The sequence below is a fragment of the Aquarana catesbeiana genome, linkage group LG01 (genome assembly GCF_042186555.1).
Source record: "Aquarana catesbeiana isolate 2022-GZ linkage group LG01, ASM4218655v1, whole genome shotgun sequence".
Taxonomy (NCBI): domain Eukaryota; kingdom Metazoa; phylum Chordata; class Amphibia; order Anura; family Ranidae; genus Aquarana; species Aquarana catesbeiana.
In genome coordinates, this window is record NC_133324.1 from 157,915,887 (window position 1) to 157,931,779 (window position 15,893).

The 15,893-nt window shown below is 38.5% G+C and overlaps 1 long non-coding RNA gene across 1 annotated transcript; it reads right to left on the bottom strand.

Annotated features, from left to right (window-relative positions):
* Positions 1 to 2,553: 2,553 nt before the first annotated feature.
* On the bottom strand, positions 2,554 to 13,988 carry LOC141136019 (uncharacterized). Its single transcript, XR_012243665.1, has 3 exons — positions 13,816 to 13,988; positions 6,832 to 6,875; positions 2,554 to 4,258 (listed from the first exon to the last, which is right to left on the bottom strand). It is a non-coding gene; the product is annotated as an uncharacterized lncRNA (long non-coding RNA).
* Positions 13,989 to 15,893: the final 1,905 nt, after the last annotated feature.

The window sequence follows — 15,893 nt, forward strand, 5'->3', positions numbered from 1 at the left end:
GGATTAAGTGTACATTATTAAACAAAAAAAAAAAAGTGACATTTATTTTTAGCTGAGTCCACTTAGCTATGAAAATAATAGCCACATGGCTAAAAACAGATTCTTACCCTTGAGCCTATAGACTAAACCTGTCCTAATGATCCATTTGCACATTTTTAATTATACCAAATTTCTATTACAGAGTGGTATTATGTTCTATAGGTAAAAACATAAGGATTACTTTGGAATTCTAGTGTCCCTGGATTAAGTGTACGTTATTAAAAAAAAAATGACAATTATTTTTAACTGAGTCTAATGAGCTTTGAAAATAATAGTCACATGGCTAAAATAAAGATCCTTACCCTTGAGCCCATAGAATAAAACTATACTAATGATCCCAATGTAGATTTTCCAATATACCACATTTTTTATATATTTATTACAGAGTGGTACTCTGTTCTATGTAGGTAGAAACCTAAGGATTACATTGAAATTCATGTGTCCCTGGATTAAGCGTACATTATTTTTTTAAAAAGTGACAGTTCTTTTTAATTTAGTCTAATGAGCTTTGAAAATGATAGCCACGTGGCTAAAATAAAGATCCTCACCCTTAAGCCTATACAATAAAACGACATCTGTACTAGAGATCCATATATACAGTTTCAGTGGTCAGCTTGAACTATATATTGTATAAATATATAAATGTATATAAGTATAAATATAAATAAATGGTATAAAACATGCCTACTACTGAGCAGTATATATGGATCACTGATACTGTTTTATTTACTACCTTTTAATCTAAAGACTTTATCCACAAAACTTTAACTCAAGAGTTATCTCCATTTTAGCCATGTGACTTTCATTTTCAAAGTTGATTAGACTCCACTGAAAATAACTGTCACGTTTGGAGAATGAATGTAACTACACAGAGAGACTACTCTGTAATAAATATTTTACATGTAGTATAATGAAAGCTTCCTACTGAAGTGTATATATGGGTCACTAGTACTGACAGGTTTATTCTAAAGGCTTTTGAAAATAGCTGTCACTTTTTTTTTTTTATTAAGGTATACTTAATCCAGAGACACTAGAATTCCAATGTAATAGTTATTTTGTTTCTTATAGAGCATGATATTTACTTTTTTTTTTTAAAGTGACAGTTATTTTCAGCAGAGTCTAATCAAAATGAAAGTCACATGGTTAAAATGACGATCCTTGCACTTGTGTTAAAGCTTTGTGAATAAAGCCTCTAAAATAAAACTGTCAGTACTAGTGACCTATACACTTCAGTAGGAGGCTTGTATTATACTACATGCAATATATTTATTACACAGTGGTGTGGTTCTCTGTGTACATAACAACAAAACTCATTCAGTGTAATTATAGTGTCCCTGTTCCTAGTGTACTTTTTTTGGTGGCAGTTATTTTCAGTGGAGTCTAATCAACTTTGAAAATCAAAGTCACATGGCTAAAATGGGGATCCTTGCTCTTGTGTTAAAGCTTTGTGAATAAAGCCTTTAGAATAAAACTGTCAATTTTGGTGACCCATATATACACTTCAATAGTAGGCTTGTATTTTACCACATGTAATGTGATTATTATTATAGAGTGCTGTGATGCTCTATGTAAACAAAAACAAAACTTATTCAGTAGAATTATACTGTCCCCAGATTGAGAGCACATTATGTAGCAAAAAAAGTGACAGTTATTTTCAGCTGGGTCTAAGCAGCTTTGACAACTAAAGTCACATTTTTTTAAATAGAGATCCTTACCATTCTGTTAAAGCTTTGTGGATTGATCATATAGAATACAACTACCTCAGTACTAGTGATCCAAATATACATTTAGCATTATACCACATGTAAAAATATATATTTATTAGAGAGTGGCATGGTGCTCTCTGTACATACAAAACACATCTATTAAGTAGAATTCTATTGTCCCTGAAATGAGTGTAAATTATACCACCTGATATACTGTATGTGTTGTATTGCACACTGCTACTATGCTATATAGTATATACATGCCACCCACACAAAATCACAAGTTACTACTGTAATATTCTAGTGTTCTCTACATTTAACTATTCAAGAACTACTCTGGCTGGGTCTGATGATCCAAAATTCCATATGTTAATATGCTGTACATGGCACTCAGTCACAATGGAAACTTAGACTGATTGCTATGGTAATAGTTACTATGGTTTCTTATATACATATAGAACTTCAGCAACGTGAGTCTGCATCATAGCAGATGTAGAATACGTATTGTAGTATGTGCTGCTATGTTATATGTACATGGAAACAACACATGGGAATCCCAGATTTTTGAGTAAGGCACTTTGGAAGGTATGGGATTTATTCATATCACAAATTAAAATGCTATATACCATATATATATATATATATATATATATATATATATATATATATATATATATATATATATATATATATAAAACACTATCATTGAGGACTGCCATTTATGTGCCAGAGCAGCCTATAAGTGTAATTAAAGGCTTAATAATCTGGCATTCAGAGAGTCAGAAAAAAAAAATCAACATTTGTTTTCAATTAAATGAGAAACAGACAGTGTGCATTTTCCTACATCATGTAGTATATGTATTTTATTTCACTGTGTTTTTTTATGCTCCAAGCTCCATGTACATAACAGCCAAACACACTGAAAAGTCAAATTACTGTGTGTAATTTCATAGTGCTTTACTAGACCTTTACTAGACCTATGCATATCTACGATCTGTATATGCATTATCCCAATATATTTATATTACTTCAGCACACAAAAAACAGACAAATGTTATTCTGTGAATTCTAAATTTAAAAATGTTACTGTTGGTCTATTAGCCCTGTTTCAAGCATTATACAAATGTACATTATGACATACAGTATGTGGTATATGTATAATGTTAAGCTTTGATATTAGACTGCAGGGGAAACTCCAGCTACTAGGAGTAATGCTGTCCTGGCCTATTGGACCTTTACAAATACACAAACAATACTAATACACCACACCACATGTAATGTATATTTTATTACACTACATGTCATGTATATTGTAGGACACTGTGGTATTATGCTACCTATGCAACTTTGGACCCAAATACATGCAACAATTAAACTAGCAGAATGTGATTCTACTGAATATGATATCATGATATCACATAGGAATAGTTTAGTATTAGTATATGTTTTTTGACACTACTGTATTGTGCTTCATTTAATCACTAATCTGCTAGCAGACGCTACATTGGTTAAGATGACTGTAGACTCTGCAGTCAGGCCCATGTTTCTGGGGTCACACTAGTCAAAAATCAATACTTTTTTTTTATGCTGAACGAAAGTTGCATATACATTACCATCCATTATCCTTGTGGGCTAATAAAAGCAGGTTCCTCATTGCAATCCGTGTTTAAACATAGGGGGACACCATCAAGTGGCATAAATGACATGAATATACATATATGTCTAGCTTTTTTTTTGGGGGGGGGGTCCAATTTGTGATTGGCTGAGTCAGTTCCAGCAGTCCCCTTGTGTGTGGATTGTACATCCTTCAGCGGTGTGATGTTCTGGAAGGAGTTTTTACTTTCGGTTATCTAGCTTTATGAAAACCGATAAACTCATACAGCTAGATAACCAAAGATAACAACCACTTCTCGTGTGTCCAGGTCCCAGCGATCCACCATCCCTTTGCTGATTACATGAGGCTGGATGGGGCTTGTAGAGCAGTCTCTTGTTGTAACAATCCCCTGGTCAAACACATCGCTCCCGATCACCAGCCATGGTCTCCATAACCAAGCCATCAGAGATCTGTTGCCATCAAAGTTTATCCCCAACTTTGCTCCTGGTGAGTTATTCCCATCAGTAATAATCCCCTGATGTGTGTGCAGCAAAGACCACCAGCAAGCTCCCAATGTGCATCCATCTCTTGGCCAGGCCTCTATTTGCATTGTAAATCGCTTCATTCTCACCCAAGACTCCTGGAGAAGATGTGAAGGCTTGTGTGCAGCCCAGCAAGAAAATCTCATTCCAGTCCAAAGTGACAAGATGATTCAATGCTCTCCTCCCGATCCTCTGGCTTTAGACGTGCCCAGGGTTTTTTTTTTCTCCCAATGGTGGCAGTTGATGGCAAACATCTCGGGCATCTATGTGTGGATGAGGGGGGCAGCTCCTTGTTCGATGGAAGGAGAAGGTGGGGGGGGGAGAGAGAGAGAGAGACTGAGGAGATGCAGTCTTGCTGGCTTGCTGCTGCCACCGGTCTGAAAAAGGAGAAAAGGGCCATCATTGGAGGGAGGGGGTTTTCTTTTGCCAAAAAAAAAAAAAATGTGGACCAGCCCGGCAAGGTCAAAGGTTCTGGACAGCGGGAGACCAATGTAATGATGATGTCATGAAGAGGAGAAAAAAAGAGAGAAGAGAGGGAGAGAGAGAGATCTCAAGTATACGCGGCTATTGATATGCATGAGTGATCAGCAGCAGCGGGCTGCCCCTAGCTAGCAGCATCAGCACCAGCGCAGCGGGGACAGCTCCCAGCATCTCTATACACAGCTCTACCCTACAGCACCAACCCCAAGGCCTTGTACCCCAGGGGAGCCACACACTGCCTGCATCCCGGGGAGCACACCGACACTCATCACTCTCTTCTACCTCCTCTCAACAACGAAAGGCATTTGCTTCTTGCTTATAGCAGGGCCTTGCTGCCTTTTCTTTTTCCTTGAAATCTGTGATCCGCAGTGAGTCACCGTGTCATTACCTTATCACTTTGCTGGGCTCATGCTTTCAGTATGTCCTAGCTGTGTGTGCTGCTGCCCTTTGCTGCTATATACTCCATCCCCACCATGGAAGGATGACACAGCTCAGCTCGCTTGGAATTGTCTAGAATTTCTGATTTCTGGCCCAGATCTGGGGTGGATGGAAGGTGGTGGGAGGAGGGGGATTGCATGGGCACACTTCTAATTCTGCACCATTGCATGCTATGCTATGCTGGCTGCTCTTATATACTGAGACATAATCATGTATCTAAGGTACGTTAATAAAGGCTGTAATAAAATACTGAATGTTGGACAAACAATCTAGTCCTGGATCCTTAATCCTCCAACACCTGGCTTGTGTGCTAACAGATCGGGTTCTGCTTATGTAACAATGAGTCTGATATTTAATACAGCTGGATACAAACAATATACTATGCATCTTCTGCAATATACAGCCATAGACCATTCTGTATCTATCGTCTATCTATCTATCTATCTATCTATCTATCTATCTATCTATCTATCTATCTATCCATCTATAAATCCATCTATCTACAGCTGGACACAAACAATATACTATCTTCCACAATATACAGCCATAGACCATTTTGTATCTATCTATCTATCTATCTATCTATCTATCTATCTATCTATCTATCTATCTATAAATCCATCTATCTACAGCTGGACACAAACAATACACTATACATCTTCTACAATATACAGCCATAGATTATTCTGAATCTATCTATCTATCTATCTATCTATCTATCTATCTATCTATCTATCTATCTATCTATCTGTCTGTCTGTCTGTCTGTCTATCTATCTATCTATCTATCTATCTATCTATCTATCTATCTATCTATCTATCTATCTATCTGTCTGTCTATCTATCTGTCTGTCTATCTATCTTTTTCTGGCTGCTGCATATAACCTAAATAGGTTTGTGCACATTTAACTGATAAACTATAGTGTCTGAAAAAAAAAAAAAAAAAATATATATATATATATATATATATATATATATATATATATATATATATATATATATATATATATATATACACCATCATTCTACCCATACAGGGGAATCTATGATTATTACCCTGATGGACCTTTACTGCCTATGCCTTATTGCCTATGCAATAAGGCTTCATACTTAGTACATATAATCCCAAATAGTGACTGTTTCACACTCCCTTAACACACTGGCAACGCAAGAAACAGCAACCACTGAATTTCTGTTGTCTAGTATGTAAATACCCTCCTTGCAAACCCTGTATGTGACTTGGCAGAAGAAATACATGGGCCTAGGTATATGTGACGTCACTTGCAGCCTTACAACAACGCCTTATGAACAATGCATTCTTACAAAGAAGCTGCATAGCACTCCTTAGCAACTGCAGTTTGCAAACCTCAAGTTCATTTTCGCAGGATTTACATATATTGAGTTGACTGGTCATTGATGGCTGAAATGGCTTCCCACATGCAGCCTCTTTTGGAAGTTATCATACAAACGTGCTCTATGATATCAGGTGTAAACCGAAGTGCTGTAATGGGCCTCTACCTATCTATGACATCACATAATTCACCCACATTGGAGAGGACTGCTTATTATTCACTCTACCGCTCAGTGACGTCATACGATTCACCCACATTGGAAGGGGCTACTTATTATTCTCATTAGCACAATAACCTCTCACATCTGCATCACTTCCTTTTTTTTTTTTTTTTTTTTTTTACATCTATCTTTTTATTTTATAAGACTGGGAATATATTTACACCCCACTGACTCTACATTTAACTACTGGCATACTGTAATTGCTGGTCCGTTGTCTTCTGACTGCTTTAAAATTATATTAAAGTAGTCAATGCATTTGACTTATGCAAAATGTAACTATGAACACACTTATGAAATGAGATACAAAAGGGCAACATAAAAGCACATAAAAATGATACATGAAAGTTAAAACAATGGTGCTTAAAATGAAACTCTAGTAACGCATGCATTGTCACGTACAGTACATGCATCAGGAAAACTAGAGACATATCAGGGGGCTTATGTCATTATTTGCATTTTACCTCCAACTTGGTTAACAGGATGTTATTTCCACCCACAACAGCATCTGAAAGAGGTAAGAGAAATCATTATTTCCCAGGAAGAACCTGTCATTTCACACACCCAAAAATATACGTGCAAAAATAAATGGGTATATCTGGAGCTGATTAAATAAAGGAGTTCATTTGTTTATTTTCATAATTTCCATAACCAACTAGAATGTATTTTTTTTTCAAGGTTATGAGAGGCCAATATAAAACAATACTGCTTTTGTAAATCAGTACCGTTGTGCATAGCTATACACATTGACATAAAACAGTAGCGTTAAGTCTAATATGTATATATCTTTTATATATATATATATATATATATATATATATATATATATATATATATATATATATATATATATATAATTTTATTTTTTTTTCAGGTGCCTACGTTTTATTTAAAGGGTATGTTTATAAATATTTTTATTTTATCACAAGATTTAGACATCCTTCACTCAAGATTCACACTTTTTTCTATTTGAAAACATTTGTGAATCCTGTGTGAAAGTTATGTTTATAACTAGACCTCCTAGTGTATTGAAAATGCATTTTGAAGATATATTATAAAAATAAACAAAAAAACGACATTAGTCTTCCTAATATAAGAGACCACCAGCATTTTAAGATAAAAGCTTATCCAAAGAAGGATCTTATACTGGTTCATGATAGCATCACAATATTCAAATGCTGCATCCAGTGCTACACGTTCCATAATATTGTTAATGAGATTATACACTATAGTGTATATATCTGTAAAAAAAAGAAAAGAAAGCTTTTTTTTTTTTTTTTTTTGGAATTCAGAACATTAAATGCACAATAGATGCCTACAGAACATTGAAGCAAAAAAAAAAAAAGAAAAACATTTGAGAATAAATTGAGATCTTTCAGCTGTCAATCAAAGAAGCCTACCTAATTCGGAGGCCAGCCATTAGACAGGAGCTGGCGCTGTCACACTGTGCCTAGGCCTACACAGAAGATTGTACTGAGCCTCAGTCCCCTTGTGACTCACAAGCCGTGAACTTGACGTTGAGCATGATAGATCAGAGGGGTCAAGCACGTGTAATTAATATTATATTTGTATTCTAATAATTCACATATTCGTAGGAGATTATTTTTTTAAAAAAATCGGAGGCACATAGAGGACATTTCAAACACATGGCAATAATAAATACACAAAATAACACAAAATAGAATGTAACACCTACACATCAAATTTTAATGCATGCATCAGCTATTGCAGAACTCCAAAAAAATAAAGCATCATTTGTTCCCCTAGAAGGATCAGAGTTCTGTGCCTGCGATGCTGCTGATCAATCCGTTTTAATTGGTGAGATGCAATTTAAGTTTTGGCTCCAGTGCCATGATTGGTGGGTTTAATATGTCATATCAGGTCAGATGATCTCAAGAGCAATAAAATAGTTACATTGTGCTGGGCATCTCCTGTTTAGTGAGGGCCTTGCTCCTTTTAAGCTCAGGACCCAGAAAGGCTGATGAACTTTTTTTTTTCTCTCTCAATAAGCACGTGGCTACCTTAGTAATTAATTACTACACTTCCTAAAATCAACAGGTCTACAGAAAGCAAGAGACTTACACACCATCAGATCCGAATTGGGAACTTTCATCTATGCAGCCTGTCTGCCTGGGGTATTAAACAACTGAAAGTTGATAGCTTGTGAAAAGTTTAGCTTCCTTTAACCCAATCTGTAAAGTGAGAGCACACTTGTCCCCACATTCCCCTGTAGCTACAAAGGCCAGGTATCTGATGAGTAATGAAATGCACTACTTACACGTCTGAGGACACTTTCACCCAACAGGAAGAGATATGCAGAATAAAATATCCCATCTAAACCAGTGACAGCCAAATTATCTTCCAGCTCCAGAAATGGCTCAAAGCGATGAAAAATGCAGCTTAATCCCATTGTATAGTTGTTGTTAAGTTCCTTTTTAGATATCACTGAAGGTCACCCCCCCCCACCTCTAAAAAAAAAAAAAACTTGGGAGGGGTACCCCCCTGAGAGATATGCTTAATAAACACTGGCTGGAGAGTGAAGTGTTCTAGAGAAGGGGTCTGCAAGTTTTTTTGGGGGGGCTGGACAAGGTCTGGTCCAGCCCTCTCTGCTGAGGAGGACGTGCTGTGAAACCCAACCATTTCCCCCTCTAATTCTTTTGTTACTGGTGAACTGAAGCCCCATTGTCCAGCCATTGCCACGGTCCTTTGCAGTTCCCACTATACGTCGAGCATGTCACAGATAATGAATTTGCTCCAGCCCCTCTCATAGTCCTCATGTGGCAGACGGAACAAATTTGAAATGTCTGGTCAGTGGAAGATCACTCGTTCCTAGACTGCAGCCCTACAAGAGCATCGCATATATTTACAGAGCATAGCCCCTGATTTATCGCTTCCTTTGTTACTGCTGCTCCGGCCATGGCACTGCCAGGCAGCCTACCCACCCACATTATTAATGATATTATTATTATTATTATTATTATTATTATTATTATTATTATTATTTGTTTTGTTTTATTGTTTGGTATTAATATTTTTTTATGATGTCACTGATAAGATCTGTACATCTGGGTTTTTGGTGATGATGAATTGGGGGGGTGGGGGGTGGAAGAGTTAATGCCCATTCCAATGCCATTGATGTAGTTGTAGATGAGTAGGTTGCAGAGATGGTGGGTGAGGAGATGAGCCAGGCGAGTGGAGACCTGTCCGAGGGAGAAAATGACAAGGAAGGAGGGGGGGGGGGGGTTTGGAGAAGAGGGGCAAGACTGGAGCAAACTTAAATTGGCTTCAAGATTGTGACTGTTAATGAGAAGTGAAGGGAGGCGATAATGAGAGAGACATGGGCGAGAAGAGCTAAAGGAAAGGCGTATAAGGGAAGAAAAAATGAAAGCGCGAGAGGGGGACAAGTTCATGGGAGACAGACACATACAGGGGCTATAGGGACATGAATCATGTATGTACTATATATAGATAGATGGACAGGAATTAGGTGTGGTGTGTGTGGAGAGAGAGAGAGAGAGAGAGAGAGAGAGAGAGAGAGAGAGAGAGAGAGGGGGGGACATGGGGGAGAGAGAGAGCGAGGGAGGTGAGAATGAGAGAGGGTACAGGGGGGAACTGGAAGAGAGAGAGAGAGAGAGAGAGAGAGAGGGGGGAGATTAGGGAGAGAGAGAGAGAGAGAGAGAGAGAGAGAGAGAGAGAGAGAGAGAGAGAGAGAGAGAGAGAGAGAGAGAGGGGGGACATGGGGGAGAGAGAGAGCGAGGGAGGTGAGAATGAGAGAGGGTAGAGGGGGGAACTGGAAGAGAGAGAGGGAGAGAGATAGAGAGAGAAAGAGAGAGAAAGAGGGGGTGGGGGAGAGGGGGGAGAAAGAGCGGGAGAGAGAGAGAGAGAGAGAGAGAGAGAGAGAGAGGGGGAGATGGGGAGAGGGAGAGAGAGAGACGGGGAGATGGGGGAGAGGGGGGGAGAGAGAGGGGGGGTGGGGGAGAGGGAGAGAGAGAGAGAGAGAGGAGATGGGAGAGAGAGAGAGGAGATGGGGGAGAGGGAGAGAGAGAGGGGGAGATGGGGGAGAGAGAGGGGAGAGATGGGGGAGAGGGAGAGAGAGGGGGGAGATGGGGGAGAGGGAGAGAGAGAGAGATGGGGAGAGGGGGAGAGAGAGAGAGAGTGAGGGAGGTGAGAATGAGAGAGGGTAGAGGGGGGATCTGGGGGAGAGAGAGAGAGAGGGGGGAGGGGGAGCTGGGAGAGAGAGAGAGAGAGAGAGAGAGAGAGAGAGAGAGAGAGAGAGAGAGAGAGAGAGAGAGAGAGAGGGGTAGAGGGGGGAGAGAGAGAGCGAGGGAGGGGGGGGGAGAGGAGAGAGAGGAAGGTGAGAATGAGAGAGGGAGAGGGGGAGCTGGGAGAGAGGGGGGAGGGGGAGATAGAGAGAGGAGAGAAAGAGAGAAAGGGGTGAGACAGAAAGGGCGGAGGGGGAGAGAAAGGAGAGAGAGAGGTGAGACAGTGAGAGGAGAGAGAGAGAGAGTGAGGGGAGAGAGAGAGAGAGAGAGAGAGAGAGGAGAGAGGAGAGAGAGATAGAGATCTATCTATGTGTGTATATATATATAGATATATATATATATATCTAGAGAGAGAGAGAGAGAGAGAGATACACGATATAGATATATATTCTACACACACAAGTATATTCTATTTTGCTGTGTATCCAATACTTCCCTCCTGTATTATCATTATCTCCCATATATGACAGCACAGTGTTATACCTATCATTACAGCCTTTATAATAAGTTTATTGGTTTAATTACTGTAAAGCAAAGAAAAAAGATAACAAACAAACTGTAAATATTTTTTTCTCCTTAACTAATTTTATCTAAGAGAAAGCTTTATTTTTTCAAAATCCAGATCATATAAATTAAATTATATCCACCTATTTTCTACCATACCATAATAATGTAGGTAAAGATAAATAAATGGTAATAAAGTTAAAGACTGTAGAAAGCATGCCTACACACCCCTAGTATGCATCGTGTACATCCATGGTGTTTTGTTGTTCATACAATCCTATAGCTATACATCTGTTGGGTATGTTGTATGCTTTGGTGATAATAAATTCATTCTAACAGCAGATTGGCCGGTAATTTTATTGTCCAGTAATTTCTAGTGGTGATTTTCCTTCCTTTAGGCCCCCTCACGCTAAAGGTGAATATCATTTCTTAACCCCTTGTGGAGCAGTGAGGTCATCAAGACTGACAGCCTTAAAACAAAAGCATGTGCTCTGGTTAGGAAGGAGCGATAAGCAGAAAAAGGCATATTCAGATTGGAACAACAGGATCTGGGTGCAGGCACGCCCTCCTTATTATCATACATGTTCTAGTGATGCCTCTACCTGGCTCCTGTCACTCCCTCTCACCGCATGTCTGTACATAGGCTCCAATGTGGACGTGATCACATGCCTGCCACAGCAATCAGGGCACATATATGAGCCACCCAGGGCTGTAGTAGCTGATCGCACATATGTGTTGTGTGTTATCTCTGGAGCTCCATTGACTGCTGGCTGCCCTCCCTCCCTTAGCTGGGGAGTCGGGATGAGAGTCAGGGCTCTGCCTCCTCTCCAGCAGCTCCACTCTCTGCTCCTCCAGCGAGGTCACGTCCACTGACGTCACCCGCCTGCTCCAGCAAGCCTGGGCTACATTTACATACATCAAGGAAATTAGGGCATTAAAAAATATATGCTAATCCGGCTCAGCACTGGATCTGCGCTCCCCACCCTTTTCATTACTGAAAATGTTGATTTGATTTTTTTTTTTTAAACAAGAAAAAAAAATGTTTTAAAAAAAAAAAAAAAAAGGCAAAGGAAGAGGAAGGAAAATCCCAAGATGAAACAAAATGCAGTGTTGCTGGGAGAGGATTGCTCTGACTGTCCGTGCTGAAGAGCAGGCGATGGGGCTGGAAACACGTCCTATGAATAATAACAACGACATTCCTTTCTCCTGCTCCCGTTGGTTCCAGACTGTATTATGTTTAAATACTGATGCATATGTAAAGGTATATTTGCATTTTTTCATTTCCTTCATTATTCTTTTTTTTTTTTTTTTTTTTTTATTCCTGACATCTTCCATAAATTAAAAAAAACAAACCATTTTGGGCTTCTCTGTTTTTACCATTTGAACAATTTGTTTCTTTGTGTGTGAAAGGCATTTTGAGGATCACTAGTATAGACTAGACTGCTATAGACAAGGGATTCTTATACACTTGTCACTAATTAAGCTGCAGCATATTCATTGGGGGACATTGCAGGACATACATAGTAGCAATATAAAGCTATAATAATAATGCTAATTTTGTTCGGATGCAAACGTGTTTCTTTTTGTATTAAAATAAATAGGTATCATTTATCCATTCTATTTTCTTCTCAATGCTTCCACAAGTTAAACCTTTATTATTTATTGCTATGTTGAGAATAAAGACAATGAAGTTGATATACTTTAAAATCTTCAGACAATATAATGTGTAAACTTCAATTATCCAATTATGCAAAAAAAGAATATTTCTGTCTACTTATTCCATCTGCGCATGAATGGATAATTGCAGTGGATATTCATCAGTCCAAAGGTAAACCCTCTATGCAATTTTATTTAAATTGTTTTTTTTTCAATTCTAGGATTATATAATTTTGCTGTGTTCCTAACTCTCTATAAATACATAGAAGGCCCTGCCACTTCTTTTTTTAAAATTATTTAAAAAAAAAATCGTGTAAGTGGTGTGCCAAGATTGTACAGGCTGAACATGGAGATCATATGGAGGGAGGCAGAGAGGCTTTACCTGTAGACGTACAATGAGCTCAACGTGTCCCTCCCCATAGACCGTTATGCAAATCCATATGCATATGTATATAGGGGACAGTGATTATCATCAAAGGCTAATCAGATGCAGCGTATCTAGGACACCACATAGAAATAATACAGGATTTGCACATATGCCCTGTCATTTTATTTTTGCATTTTTATATCTCATTTCAAATAGTCGATTTAAATTATTATTTTTTTATAGTATAGTATATTATTTAGTATAGTATTTAGCAAAGGTGTCCTGTATGTACTGTAGATGTGTGTGTGTGTATTAGTGTATGACTGTGTTTGCATGCATGCATGTATATATATATATATATATATATATATATATATATATATATATATCATATGTGCACACACCCGACATATACACAATTATACATAATCGAAACATTAATAAAAGATATATAATCTATAGATATAGGATATCCATCATCCATCTATAATAAAAAAGCAGAGAGGCTGCAGATTGCAGGAAACTAGAATGGCACATACTAGTGCCTATCATTACATGCATTCTATATGTCACTATATAGTCAGATGTTTGTCTCCTGTGCTATCTCTCCCCTATACTGTCGTGTAGTCCCCACAATGCACACTTAGAGTTCTGCTTACCGCGGGGGTCGGTCGAGCCTTGCCTGGAGAGGGTGGCATCCAGTGCAGGTATCCTTGGCACGTCTCTTTGGGCCTGAGCCCTATTTGCCTGGGCCACATCAATGTCCCATTCTGCCTGTAGTGCTAGCGGTGCCTGAACCCGCTCCCCCTTGTCTCCCCCTCTCTCATGTCTCCCCCTGCCCTCCCTCCCTTCCACTCCTCCTATCCATTGCCAGACAGCCCAAGCAACTCAATGCCTGCGAATCACAGCACCAGTCACTGGCATTTGAATAAGAGTTTCATCCCTCCAAAACACCTGACTTTTAAACCACTTTAAACACCCCAAAAATCCTGCAAGACTTGTCATTCTCCTCCATCATGTCAGCTCCAGCAGCCCTCCAGCCCTACTGCTCCTATGGAGATGTGTGCCCAGAACCTCAGTGCATTCAGTGACAGGCCGATTCCAAACACTGCCAATTCATGCCCATCTATTCACATACTGACTGCTACGTGCATACATTACTTGGAAGCCAATTTACCCCAAAGGCTTACCCAATTAGAAACTATATATATATATATATATATATATATATATATATATATTTAGCTATCTATATGATTTATTACAGTAGTTTATCATTATACGGTTATACAGCATTACATCATTATTATTCATTCAGTAGCAAACACTAGAATGCTACAGTCATATTGTAATATCCCAATTTGGAATACACACGCAATTATTTTTAAAACAATATTTACTAGATAGTTATTGCAACCTTTAAGACGTAGCCATTTGAGTATTTTAAACACATATACGTGTGTGTGTGTGAAATCTATCTATCTATCTATCTATCTATCTATCTATCTATCTATCTATCTATCTATCTATCTATCTATCTATCTATCTATAATATTTTAGATACTAAAAATATATTACAAATATTTAATTGAATTTCATTGAACGATATGTGGCCTTTTCCTTTCTATTCTTACATTCTAACAATATAATTTGAAACACTATACACATTTTTACAATATAACAATTAAATTAATAGCAGAAAAAAATTAAAAAATCGTTTATAAAAATTAAGAATTAAAAAAAAGGGTTACAACTAACCCTAACCCTACACAGAGATATAGAAATTATTTGCAATGTTTTAGTATATGGGTATGTAACTAAGCAGAGCCATTGCAATGCCATGGCAGCATTATTAGGAGCGGAAAGGCTCTGATTTGGTTGAAGTGGAAAGCATTTTGATGAATTGGGTTCTCTTGTCATGGGCTGATAAGGTAAATGTGTTCCGTAGTGTGGAATTCATTCTATAGAGAGGGTTACGTAGAGGGTCATTAGGAATTAGGATGGTGCGTAAAAAGATTGCGTAGTGTGCACAATGCGACACATTGCAGTCTCATCTGCCGCTAATTCGCTACGTTTTTTTCCACCCTTCTAATGTTTTTAATCTCCATTTTCTTTTCTTTGTTTAAGTGTTATTTAACCTTAACACCAACGCCCTGTTTAAATGGATTTGGTCCGTTGAAATCATATTTCTAAGTGAAAATTAATTGGAAGGAATGTAGGATTTTAATAAAAACAAATAATCAGTAATGGAAAGAAGATGTGTTGACCTTTGTAGGGTCTTATTGAGTACTTCTTCGGACAAGTAATTCTCCTTCGGTCTTGTTAGTTATAATAATACAGAAGTACCTTATATTCATGGGCCAGCACAAAAACAAGCGCAATTATTTCCTGCATAATGCTGCTTCTTTAGCTTGTAGCGTTTGTGGACTTGCAGCAAATAATTGCCTGGATCTGGGCTCAGCGGGTGGCTAGTAGATGGTTAGATCTTTGAAGCTGTGGTGCTGGAGGTATATGGGGTGTATAGAGGAGTGTGGGAGTGTGTGCTCTCTCTCCATCTCTCTCCATCTCTCTAGGCGCTGCTGCTTGTGGTGAAACAGCGACATCTGCTGGCTGAACGCCGCAAATCCAACGCGGAAAAAAAAAAGAACTCAGCGCAGGTAACAAGGAGCGCTTATTTCACCTGTCATCACTCACCTCCAACCAGGGCAGACATCACGTGTCCTATCAATGATAGGAA